The sequence below is a fragment of the Polyodon spathula genome, chromosome 15, assembly GCF_017654505.1.
Source record: "Polyodon spathula isolate WHYD16114869_AA chromosome 15, ASM1765450v1, whole genome shotgun sequence".
In the NCBI taxonomy this organism is placed as follows: Eukaryota; Metazoa; Chordata; class Actinopteri; order Acipenseriformes; family Polyodontidae; genus Polyodon; species Polyodon spathula.
Genome location: NC_054548.1, coordinates 29,907,165 through 29,920,690, shown reverse-complemented (window position 1 = coordinate 29,920,690; position 13,526 = coordinate 29,907,165). Strand labels below are relative to the sequence as shown.

The window sequence follows — 13,526 nt, the reverse complement described above, 5'->3', positions numbered from 1 at the left end:
ACCTTTCTTCCAGCTTTTTGTTGCACTGTGGACTAAGACACATGCTAAAAGCATTTTAGAAGGAAGCTTTGATAACGTCCCATGTACTTCATACCAAAAAGAGACTATCCATTCTTCAGGATATTGGGTGGTATTGATTTAAAAGAACTATCCAGACACCACAAAATAAAAAATAAATCAATGCATAATGTATTATTATTATTATTATTATTATTATTATTATTATTTTGTACCACTTAAGAGACGATTAGTGTTCCTTCTTTATTTATTTGACATTCAAAACAGGAAAAACTGAAACTTTTTCTAGCTATTAAACTAACAAAGCTTTTTTCATTATTTTTTTAAAGCATTGCTAAAAATGTTAAAAAAATGTGTCATTGACAAAGCTTATAGTCTGTATTTGTAAATATCTGCTGACAAGTGTCAAAAACAAATGTCATTATTTTAAACCAATGTATTTTAATGTTATGGGGAGCATAATAGAGTCATGCCAATTTTGATGATTGATTTAATTGTTCACTGATCATGGTTGACAACATCTGGGATTTTAATAACATTTTGTTAAGTTCAATTTAAAAAGGGTCAATATAAATTGACATTTTTAAATTCAAGGTCTGACATAAAAAGACTTCCAGTAAAAAAAAAAAAAAAAAGGTAAATAGGCACTTCACAAAAGCAGAATATTTGTGTTTGTTAGTGCTTTCTAGTTACTTGATGTAGAATTCCTTTGGGTTGTATTTTATTCACCTATAAGAAATACTGTGTATAGCACCCCTATTTGTTTGTTGCTTTAAATAAGCACACACACACAAAAAAAAAAAGAATACAGTGAACTATTTCAATTGATGTTTTACATTGCCAAATATTCTTGAATGTGTGTGGTACTACAATGTAGATCATTTATCCTGATGACCAAAAATGGAAGTCTGCATTGGACTTCTAGTTCACAGCACAAAGCCACAACATTATCCCTTGAAGTGACCTGTTTCGATAAACAAAATAATAAAGAATAATCAAATGGTCTCACCTTGCTGTAGGGACTGTTCCTTCAGGCTCTAAAGACCACTGACGTGGTAAAGCCTGAAACATTGCACTGTATATAGATACATGCAGACAACTTCAGGATTTCCAAGATTATGTGTGTGTGCGCGTGTGTTAGTAATGGGGACTTTTTAGGCTTGAGGTGCTGAAGTATTTTATAACTCCATTTATAAAAATGTAAAGAACTATTTAAAATATGAGTGTGAGACGTGGCAAAAATGCATTGGACAAGTAGAGAGCATAGTAATAATTGGTGTGTAAAATGGTTTGCACTTGGTTCATAACTAGAGAAACTAAGAAATGCAGCAAAAAAAAAAAAAAAAAAGATACTGATATGCTTTAATGTTTACTAATACTAATTTGTTTTAAAAATGTAAAATTCTTCAGTGAAATCTATATCTGTTTTTGTAAACCAATGTATGTATTTATTATTAAATGTGTGGTTTTTTTTTTTGTTTTTTTTACACATCATTACTTGTTTCTATGTGTATAGCATCACTGGGCCATATTAAAAAGGTTAAGGTTCAACAGGGCTTTGGAACAATGAAAATACACTTTAAAACCACAAAAAAGGTTTTGTAAAACATCCTTAACACAGTACTTCTGTTTGAATATGTCCCGAATCTAGACTTACAGTATGAGACCAATTATATATTTTTCAATGTCTCTAGCCCCTGGTAGTAATCAGAAAAATGTGTTTAGGATTAGAATTTTTGTTACTGCTTCCTTACTGCTTTAAACCAAACAAACAAATAAAAAACATACAACACACATCCAGACACAAACCCTATTCTATACTGTGGAAAACCAGGACGCTACCCCCTGGGCCATTCAAAAGCTTACAGCAACAACAAAACAGCAACCTAAAGCATAAAGGTATGAGCCAGGCCCTTTAGTGATGTTCAGTTTGTGTGTCCCCACAGCCCTTTTCACTGGACAAATCGACAACCTGTCATAGCATAAGTAATCCATAGCATCAATCCCAAAATCAACTTGTTTATCACATATTTAACTGATGTTGATTAGAAAAAATAATTTAAAAAATAAATAAATAAAGACAAATGTATCTATTTAAAATTAAACCTAAATACTGGTTTAAATGCACAGAAATGTTTTGTCGTGTAATATTTAAACCAGAAAATGTGTGCTAAAATGGTCACAAGTAAATGTAATGCCTATCATCTATGATTTATGGAGCAAAATCAAATGCTGAAGAAATGATCTGGGGCCTAATCTGATTTATGGTTTTAATTTGAGTTACATGGAATTTGTGGTACAGTGGATAGCAGTTGTATGAATTACGGTCCACAATACCTTTAAAACACCTCTGTCAATAACAACATGTTTAAAAAACAAATACTTTATTATATGATGAGACATTTCTTTATTTGTATAACCAGAAACTACATCATGAACAAAATTACTGTTAAGCCACAGATAGCATTTTCATGTAAAAATGTACCAGGAACACATGATTTTTCTGTTATGCTTCAGTTTCAACTGTATTCTCTAACCAGTTAGAAAATGTGCTTACGCTACAGTTCTACATTTATGCAGCTCTATGTTTTTTGCAGGCTTTGATATAAAAGACATCTATGCGTTAATAAGTTACATAAATAATGATCATTTAAGGTTCAACATAATTATAACATTTAAAAAAAAAAGTATATTTATTTAGCAGATGCCTTTATCCAAAGCAACTTACAGAAAATTATACAAAAGTATATAAAAATTACAGGCAATAAAAATGCAAATCAAACATATATACAACATAAAGTAAACAATACCAATTTATATACATATTGTGTGTGTGTGTGTGTGTGTGTGTGTGTATATATATATATATATATATATATATATATATATATATATATATATATACACACACACACACACACACACACACAGTATATATAGGAATTTACAAATAAAGATTGAATAAGTGAGTTTTGAAAAGACTCAAACAGTCCTGAGGAAAACTAGTAGCTGGTTCCAGGGGGGTGAGGGAAGAGGAGCAAGCATGGGAGGAGGGAGAGTGAAGAGAAGGCATAAGTGGGCCAGTAGAGGATGAGCAGAGAGGGTGAGAGGGAATATAAGGAGACACGAGTGATTGGAAATAATATGCCAGCCTCTGTTCTACTTTGGCTGTCTATAAGTAATAGGTTGTGTGGGCTGCCAAACAAAAGTGTCTCTTGATAACTGTGACATCACTGGGTGGTAAAACGTGCCTGTTCCAAAGTAATTGGCAAAGGAGACGTTTACAATACATGCAGACATAAGAACATAAGAAAGTTTACAAACGAGAGGAGGCCATTCGGCCCATCTTGCTCGTTTGGTTGTTAGTAGCTTATTGATCCCAAAATCTCATCAAGCAGCTTCTTGAAGGATCCCAGGGAGTGAGCTTCAACAACATTACTGGGGAGTTGATTCCAGACGCTCACAATTCTCTGTGTAAAAAAGTGCCTCCTATTTTCTGTTCTGAATGCCCCTTTGTCTAAACTCCATTTGTGACCCCTGGACAATGATGCCGAGTAGCTGTTTGAAAGGGTTTGTGGAACTATGAATGGATCACATTGCACTTATAGTTTTTTTTTTTTGTTTTTTTTTTAAACACAAATTAAGAGCACAATTCTATTGCACTGGCAGCCATACAAAAATAAACTTAATACAGGTTCATTACAAGGCAAATGCTTACTCTTATATAGACACTGTGAATGATCAAGCCTGACTTACATACAGTATGTATGGCAAGCAACTGGAACAGAAGAACAACCCTGAAAACTAAAGTGGAAGCACCTTAACACAGAAAATATAAAATGAAACTATATATATATATATATATATATATATACATACATATACATATATATATATATACAGAATAGGAATTGCATTAAAAAAGCTATGAATTATGTTATGCAAACATCTTAAAAGATAGTCTGACACTAAAAAGGAAATAATTGAAAATGTAAAACAAAGCTACAACTCATTATTTTGCAGAGTGGGTTGAATAAATGTTTTTCCCTTAATTTGAAAGACAATAAACATGCTTCTTACAGCTGAATATACTGTATGTATAAACATATTGGGATTACTAAATTCTATTGAAATGAGGCTTTATATACTGTTCCTTGTCATTTCCAATATTTCCACTTCTTGGACCAGCTTATATAGAAAGCAATTTTAAATACACACCTGCATGCCTTCACTTTGTATTCCAATTTTAGCCAGTGTGGAGCCAAGTGAAAAAGGGGATGTGTTAACAGAAGATGTCATGGAAAAGATGTTAAATTAATCATATTTTTGCTGAAGTTGCTGTGGACTAGTTTGCTTATGGAAGGCCACGATCAGATCAATTATTTAAAAGGGGTTCTTTGGAGCTGGCGGGTTATGAGATAGAAAGCAAGGAGAGTACTTTATCTTTGAGATGCACAGAAATTGCATAAACAAAAAGCTTTCCATTACATGCAAAAACAACACAGAGCATTTTAACAGTGGGGGTCTCTAGTTTGTCCTTACCTAGAAATACCTCGATGCACTTTCCATTCTGTTGAAAAGTACTTTGTAAGTATTGCAGATTTTTTTTTCCCCTTCATGTTTGTACTTGTGAGCAGGTAAGAAGCCCAATTTCCACTTTTCATGAATCTGCAACACTGATCAGGTAAATAGAAGAAGTGTTCTCTGAAAAGGTGAAAGTATTGAGCTACAGCCAAACCTCACACTATAAGTCATTTTATATGGCTTGTAAAGATTACAACTTAATAAAAAAAAAAAAATTACAAAAAAATAAACATGTAGTACATTACACTTTAAAGTGTTCCCCCACAACTGCAGTCTCAAAATGTGAACTACATAATCAAGTAATGAGCTTTAAAGAAAGGAAAAAAAAAAAAAAACAGAAAGCAACAGAGGCAGCAGAGAAGCACAGTATTATGGAGTTCCAGATAAATATCAGTAGCTAAGGACAGTAAAATAAAAATCAGTGGTGGTGGTGGTGGTTTTTTTTTTTTTTAAAGCTGTAACGCAGTACTAAACTAGCCAAAACACTTTCCCTTAGGATGCCCACTGAAATTATACCCCCCCCCCCCCCCCCCCCCCCCCCCCCCCCCCCCAAAAAAAAAAAATCCATTGGTAATCTATACATGAATTATATTCCATAGTAAACCAGTTACATTTACCACTACCTGTTATCCAACAGCATAATGCTCATTTTTAAGGCCGATCATACATGAGTCCATATAGTCATCACTAAATTGTCCGTCCATCAGCAGTTGCCGCTAACAATGTCACCACAATACCTTTAGTGCGTGTGTGTATGTGTATATATATTTAAAAAAATGGGTATTTTAAATAATCTATCTGGATTGGTCAAAATAGGTCACATGTGGGGGTTGATATAACACACCACCATGGGTCGGCACTTTTTTCCAAAAACAGGCAAATCACTGGCAGATATCCATAGCTCTAGAATTTAAAAATAAAAACGGCAGACATATTGGAATTTATCGCAAAAAACATGACCGACGAGATTTATGTAAACGTTGAACTTTTGGGAAACCGAAGTGTACATGAGATATTAAATGAGTCTATATTGGACACCAATGATTAAAGTAGTGAAAAAAAGCAAAAGTATTCAAATAAATAAAAAAAACTTGTTCCTTCTCCCTGAACTACGGCGTCTCCCTGTCTAATTTTGAAAATAGTTTCTTAAAAATATCTCTTAAACTTTCAGCTTTTCACAAAAGATTTGGGTCCCTCTTAAGAGACATTGGTGTTAAAAGACGTTTTGTTGCCGTTGCTCCAGGTATCTGTTCTTCGGTCTGCCTGCCTGCTGCCACTGGACCCACCCCCTGCACAGCTATGTGATCTGATGCTGAACATTTATAAATTAATCTCGATAGTTCCTGCAATACCTTTTAAATGTGTCCAGGTATGATGGTATCATGTCTTCTGCTGTGCCCTGCATTGTTTAAAATTGTTTCTTATCACTGGTCCAGTAGTTCTCCAGGTTACTAAGCTGTAAATTGCAAAGTCAGTTTGATAAATAACCAGGTATTCCATGCAACTAACGTCTTTCTCGCCACTGTGAAGCTGTAGCACAAATCTGGTATTGATACCTCCTGTTACTACCCCAGATAACAAAGGATGATTTAAAAAAAAAAAAAAAAAAAAAAACAACACTCACCTGATACTACTGCAGGTCTTGTGAGGAAGGGTCTGTGTGATTTAAAGGCAGACTCATTTGTGCTGTGTCATGATGAACATGGGCAGCAATATTTTACTTTAAAATGTAATGAATAAACCAAGAATTACAAGAAGTGTAATTAATCAAAACTGCACTTTCAATGGCAATGTTCAATTCAACATCTGAAATTATTTTTTAATTAATGCATTTTTGGTTTTACTGTTTTATGTTTTAAGGGACTATTTTTTCTAAGGTCAAGCAGAGGTGGAAGGCTATTTAATAAAAATTACTTTTTGGTTAATTAAAACATGTTATGTTGCTGTTGGTTTTTTTTGTAATGTTGGTTGATGCATTTTCTAAGCGCAATAAGGCACTTCAGGGTGTGGGATATACTCTAATATCCACACGGCCCGGGCGATTAAAGCCACTTGGCTTCCCCTCGTGACTTACAACGCACCCGGGGCATGTGGATATTAGAGTAAATCCCACACCCTGTCGTGCCTTATTGCTTACATATACTATACAACACACACAGTGCCTACCACTACAATTTAACACATTTTTACCAAAATGCCTGCAAAAAAATAAAAAACACACTTCCCCATCCATCAGTATTAATTTCACACATTACAAAGGCTCCATCCATTTATCTTGTCGACACAAATTAGAAATTCAAGAGTTTTAACAAATGAGCCTGCAAATGTAAACTTATTAGGCCATATATTGTTTACTACATGCTGTGCTGTGGCCTCTGCAAACCTGTCCCTTCAGTGTTTTCTTATTTTGTGTTATTGATGGAAGCTAACTAATCACATTTTTAATGTTGTCTTTGGGGATAGCTGTTTGAGTGTGCATAAGAAATAAACTACACCACATAAATCCACCCTATTAAATGCTTAAAATTATGTCTCTCTTACGATAAAGTAAGACTCTGACAAGGTTACATTTGTGAAGCTTCTGTTGTAGACACTTGGAATTAAAATAATATGTCAAAATTGGCAAACTGTACAGAGTATGTCAAGAAGAAAACTCAGACTATAAAATGTGGTCACCCCCTGTGAACTTTTTATTTTCATTGCATTACCCAAACTACTTCCTTTCTTCAAAAGTTTAAATGCATTTTTCTATACCTAAAATAAGCAAACAAATTAATAAAACAAAGCTTAAAATATACCTGATAATTACATAACGCCATTGAGTCTAAAATATTGCAAATGCTTAAAGAATACATTAAATTTAAAGCATTTTCTTGACTAGTGTACTTCTAAAATAAACCATGTGAACAATTGTTAATGACCTGTTACAATATCAACAAGTAATTAGTCATACCATGATTATATCCTTAGGACTTTGTCTAATTGAGAGGAATGGTAGTTCGAAAAACTTGTTTGAAATTACCAAGAGTCTCTATAGAGCTCCAAGAGTTTTGCTGTTTTCACCATGTTGCAGCGGCAAAACTATATCACTTCGAATTCCCATCTGTACCAGTACCAAAAGTCTGAAACTTTCTTACATCAAATTTGAAGGAAAAAAAAAAAAAAAAAAAAAAAAACGTAAATACCTCTTGTACACAGATGAGATATTAATTGTCAAACTAAGGTAAAATGTTGTTGTTCTTCCATTTCTTATTTTTTTAGTTTTTTTAAGAATCTGTAGTGATTATTTAAACAGAAAAACTAAATAACTGGACATGTACCAATCAGGTGATTCTACAACGTCAAAATAAACAAGGGAACGCAAGCAGTTTGATATCCACACCATTTATATTAAACAATGTATTGATGTTTTAAAAACAGCACATATCGCACCACAAAAAAATTATTTAAAAAAATGTACCATTCTCTGAACTTGCAACAACCAAAGAACAACCTCACCCCAAAGAACCTTTGCTACGTAAGGCTCAACCGGATGAAGAGGCTGTAATTTACAACAATTACACAATACATCCCATACACAGTGAAAGAAAGAAAGGCACAGCTACTGATCTTTACCAAATGCTTCACATACAGGATGACACTCTGGAAGACTGGGGGAAAAACTAGACCTACTGCGTTTCTCAGACTTGTACACTCATGGCAGACTCTATGATCTACTACGGAGTAGTGCAGAAGTCAGAACCAATGACTACAATCCAGCCATTTTGTTAGCTTGGGAAGGCAATATGGATATTCACTTCTATGCCATCCTACTTTTCAAGCCATGGAAAGACAGAACAGACCTTCTATCTGAAGGGTGCCATTCCTATGTGGAAGCCTTCCATGCTTGTAGGGAAAGCCTTCAAAAAAGCTATGGCCTATCATGACCAACTAGAAGACATAACTGCAGCTGATGAGCAGTTAACCCAACTAGTATAGCAGAAACAACAGGGAGAGGCTGAAGAGGACAATGAGCTTGAAACAGATGGACCGTAAATTAAAGTTCACTTTGCTCCTCTGTGGGCTGCAGAGGCAATGGTTGAATTCAGAGATGTGGCAGCACAACCTGTTCTATAAAATGTAGATGTGCTCTAGCGCTTTAATAAAGATCAGCAGAGTTTTTTTTTTACCATATTGCCAAAACTTTGCAACAACAAACTGAAACAAACACTCCCATCCTCTGCATATTTGTGAGTGGCACTGGAGTCACAGGGAAGACTTATTATTCAAACTGTCACAGCATGGGTGAAACAAAGCCACTGTATGTGCCAGTTACTCATGAGGAATTGCACAAACTGACTGGCTCCATGGGATCATTGGATCTGTGGAATTTGTTTGCGTATGATGAACTCACACTTAATATGCGCCAGAAACAGGACAGAACTTTTGGTAACCTCCTTAACGGTGCCCGACTCAGAACCACCAACTAAGCTGATTGCAGATTGTTGACTTTATGCTTGATACCTATGGAAAGAGGAGATATTTCCAGCTACAAACAACAAATTATCAAACACATGAGACTCAGATGACAAAGATGCAAGCTCAACCTGCGTCATGTCTACTGTAGATGCCTGTAATCAGATCCAGGCTGCCATGCTTGATCGTATGCCTGGAGAGGACATTACATTCATCTTATGGACTGTGGACTGCCCTAGTAACTTCCAGAGAAATGTGCTGAAAAGAATGAACACCTACACGGCTGACTGCAGTTCTACAGCTGGACTAGAAACTACCATAAGAGTCAAAATAGGCTGCAAACTGGTGCTTCACAAGAACATTGACATTGCCACTGGTCTCATCAATGGGGCAATAGGGAAGCTTCAAGCTGTTTCCTACTATCTGGAAAACACAAGTATGGTCAAAACCATAACCATCAAATTTAACAATGGAGTCATCCATAACTGTGAATGTTTCTTTTTTTGATCGCTCCACTTTACACTGAAATGCTCGTTCACTTATCAGCTAGCTGGGTAGTAACCAGAATAAAGATGCTGAGACACATATGTGCCAAGGAAAGTGCTCAACACAGTGTTCTTGATTATTCTTTCTTTTTTTTTTTCCCCCACATACTTTGTGTATATATCACTGGATACACCAGCAACAATAATGCACAGCACATAAATTGAGGATTAAATATTTAATCCCAAATTCCAGGCATTTTTAAACAGCTAAAAAAGAGAATTTTCGTATGGGTTTCTGGTAGAATAACATTGTGTATATCAATGCAGTGCATAATTATGATGGGATTGAGTTCAGGACACATTGAGGTTGGTACCAGCAAGTAAATCCAGTGCCTTGATTTGGATGCAAAGTAGAACAAAAAAAATTAGCAAAACTGCACAAGTGGAGGTACATATAAACTACATGAGAAAAATAACATGGAGTCTCAATTTCTGCAAATAAACACTATGGTAGTTAAAATTCACATCTTCCCTTCATTTCCAATATTTTATCATTCTACTAAAAGAAATATAAAAATACCAACTAACTTAACTACCTTCTTACAGTAAACAAATTTCATCTAACTAAACCAAAGTTTTAAGCAAAAGCATTTGTACTTGTTACTGCTTTTATTTTACCTCCCATGCTATTTTCACTATACAGTAATTAAAAATAAATAAAAATTACAGCAAGTAATGTAGTGAAAAAGATTAAGCTGACAAATGGTTTTTGATTCAAAAGCACTTTATATACAAGAAAGGTATACCTCCAATACAATCATATAAGCACGAGATTTAAACTGACTTCGGACAAGGCCTCAGTACAGCTCAGTGCATACGTTTGTATCAGAAAGCATGGATATCCATGGAGTCAAGTCGAAAGAGATGAAAAGACTGACAAGACTTTACCATTTTGGGTATTTATACCTTTGTAAACAACTGTTGACTCCACTCCCATTTGTTTTACTTCTGTCCAGTGATAGGGGTTTCACCTCTATCATTGCACATCCCCTCTGCGGGGGGGAAAAGGGGGGGCTGCATACCACGTTGTACCCAACAGGCCGCATCCATCTTGTCTTTCAGTTCCCCTCCCCCATCTCACACTATCTCTGCTAATCTCCTGCCTTTCGGGGTTTAGCTCAGACACTCATCTGTGACTTTGTCGTGTTAGGATATGCAAAACTGAACGTAGCTGGTTTTGCTAAATGGTAAATGAAAGAACTCAAAACTTACACAATACTGTATAGAACCTTAATATAAAAGCATACTAAAGCAACTGAATTAGTAAGCACATTAAAACATCTATAAAAACACAGTCACACAATTTAAACAATGATTAAAAAGAACTTAACTATAAAAAGACACACATACAATGTAAAACTTGCAATAACATCATTAATACCTCATGCAGAAAGCCATCTAAGAAAGCTTTTGCTGTTCTTTGTAACGAGTTGGTTTAAAAAAATAAATAAATTGTAAGTGCAATGGCTGTGTGTCTTCCCATTTATTAATTGTGTTTTCCTGCAACGTGGACCTAATTTAGCCAAGCATTAAAAGCTGGTGGGCAGGGAAAGTAACCCCAAGGGAGGGTTGAGGGTACTTTGTGTTTAAAAGCTACATGTCGGGAAATACAAGCCAAGGCAAATTTGGAGGAGTCTTAATGATAAACAGTGAAAATCCAGCTAATCAAATTTTTCACAATTAGTTGAACAACAACTGTGACAGGCATGGTGCTGAGCATTTTCATTTCTGGGCTCTGATTGGTTATCCGTCCTATTTTATGCAAATGTGATGCGACTGGAGATGCTGTGAGCACTCATGCAGGCTGATCAGTCACAACAGGCAGTCTGCACAGCTGAGGGGCCAGATTAGTCTGGCACTATTTAATAGTGAATGCTGATGGATAAATGACAAAGCTGCTGAAAGGCTCATAACCAGATTTCAGAAAGTTTGCCTAAACCCGCAGCTGTCAAAAGTACAAATATTATCATCAATAACAAATGCTGAAAGGACAAAGTGTAAAAACAAATTATTTTTTCCATTTTATGCATCCTAAAAAATACAAGACTAACAAAATCCATGACATTTGAGAAAAGTTATAACATTGATAGCAAGTAAAGATAGTTGTATTAATAGAGTCGTACTGGTTAAAAGGATAAACACCCAACCCACTCCACTGCAAATAATTTCAACATATTGGAGTAAACAATGAACTGCTCAGCTCAAGTAATGTAATTGGTCTTATTTACATGTTAAAAAAAAGACCCATGTATAAAACATTAACATACTATATATGTAAATGATTAATACAGCTATGCAAACTACAACAACTAAGAGGTGTCTTTGAGATTGACTGGAATATAAAAGTTCTGCATCAAATTCATGCTAAAGCTATGCAAAATGTACGTTTTGTCACCATTTTTCTTGAACAACGTTTTTAAAACCTGTGGCTTAAAACAGACAATATGAGATCATTTTCTGGGGGATCCCATCAGGACAAGTCAAGCAAGTGAGGTTTGATTGTTGTTGGCCATGCTGCTGATCTTGGGGGTCCAGAGATAGTGGCCTGCAGAAGTAAAACCCAATTCATGTACTATAAATGTTCTGATCACTTCATTAAGGCCAGTTCCACATTCTTGGAAGCACAGGTACTGTCTGCAGGACAAAAGCTTGCAGATGAAAAACTGTAGAATCACACCACAGAATACAAGTATGGGGTTTGCAAATGGGCAGATATTTAAGTCTATGGAAATCTGAACTGGATTACACTTTGGATGATGAGCAGTTACATAAATATTTCAAGATTGCTACCATGCTCCTTCAGACTTGTTACTGCATTTATTTTTTTTCACCTTATTTAAAATCTTACACACCTTTGCATTTTACAAAATAACATCTACAAGTTCCTACCTTTATAAAAATGTTACAAGGTGAATTTGAGGTTCCACTTTTCATTTGCCCAAGAGCTCCATGGCTGAACTGAAAATGAAAACACCAAGTATTAGAAAGATAAAAATATACACTGAAGAAAACTTTCAGATTTTTATTTATTTATTTATTTTTAAAGATTTAGTCTTAATAAAAGATGGGACATTGGGAGCTGGGTCCAAGGCACAATGTGTCTATTTGCATAATGTGAGGTGGGGGGGAAAAAAAAAAAAAAAAAAATCACTTACTGTTTTTTAGTTGATCCTCTTGTACACAACACTACTATAAGGCAAAACTTGCACATGGAATCCACTGACAGAATTAAGTCTCTGGCTTACTGTTCTAAATTACAAAGGCGTGAATTACATTCTGTTTATGATAAACAATAAAATATGGGTGAAGCCAGGGAGCTGCTATAGTGTACAATACTTTGGGCATTGGTCTTTGTACATGTGTCAAATAGTTCTGCGAAGAGTAAAGTAAATATATAAATCTGCTATATTTATGAAAAATGGGCTTGACATTTTTTCTTGTGGCAACAGGTCAGCTGTAGCAGGTTCTTCCCTCTGGTCTCCAGTTCTAGTTTGAACCTCCTCTAGGCACATACTTACTGGTCTGAATGACATCCAGCTTGCACAGATGTGTGTGCCACCATAGTTCAGTTACAGTGGCTGGGTAAAATGGATTTCAGCTCTTTTTGTGACCATGGGGGTGGGGGGTTTGGAATGGTCTTTACATTTTATTTAATTATTTTTGCTCTTTTCAATTGCCTTTTTTTGTTATTGCTTTGTTTTGTCTTTTGCTTTTATGTTACAGACCATTCCATTTGACGTATTCCCGTATGCCTCTTTTTAATGTGATAGTTTTTGTGTAACTTTGTTTTGTCTTTTGCTTTAAGTTACAGACCATTCAATTTCTTTAGTTTTTTACATCTTCATCTAAAAAATCATTAAATCTGCCTTTTTTTTTATTGCTTTTGTTTTGTCTTTTGGGGGTTTAATAAAATAATCTCTAAAA

The 13,526-nt window shown here is 35.0% G+C and overlaps 1 long non-coding RNA gene across 1 annotated transcript; it reads right to left on the bottom strand.

Annotated features, from left to right (window-relative positions):
- Window positions 1-11,437: 11,437 nt before the first annotated feature.
- LOC121328007 lies at window positions 11,438-13,331 on the bottom strand. The gene is made up of 2 exons (XR_005951628.1): window positions 12,492-13,331; window positions 11,438-12,147 (listed from the first exon to the last, which is right to left on the bottom strand). It is a non-coding gene; the product is annotated as an uncharacterized LOC121328007 (long non-coding RNA).
- Between the last annotated feature and the right edge of the window lie 195 nt (window positions 13,332-13,526).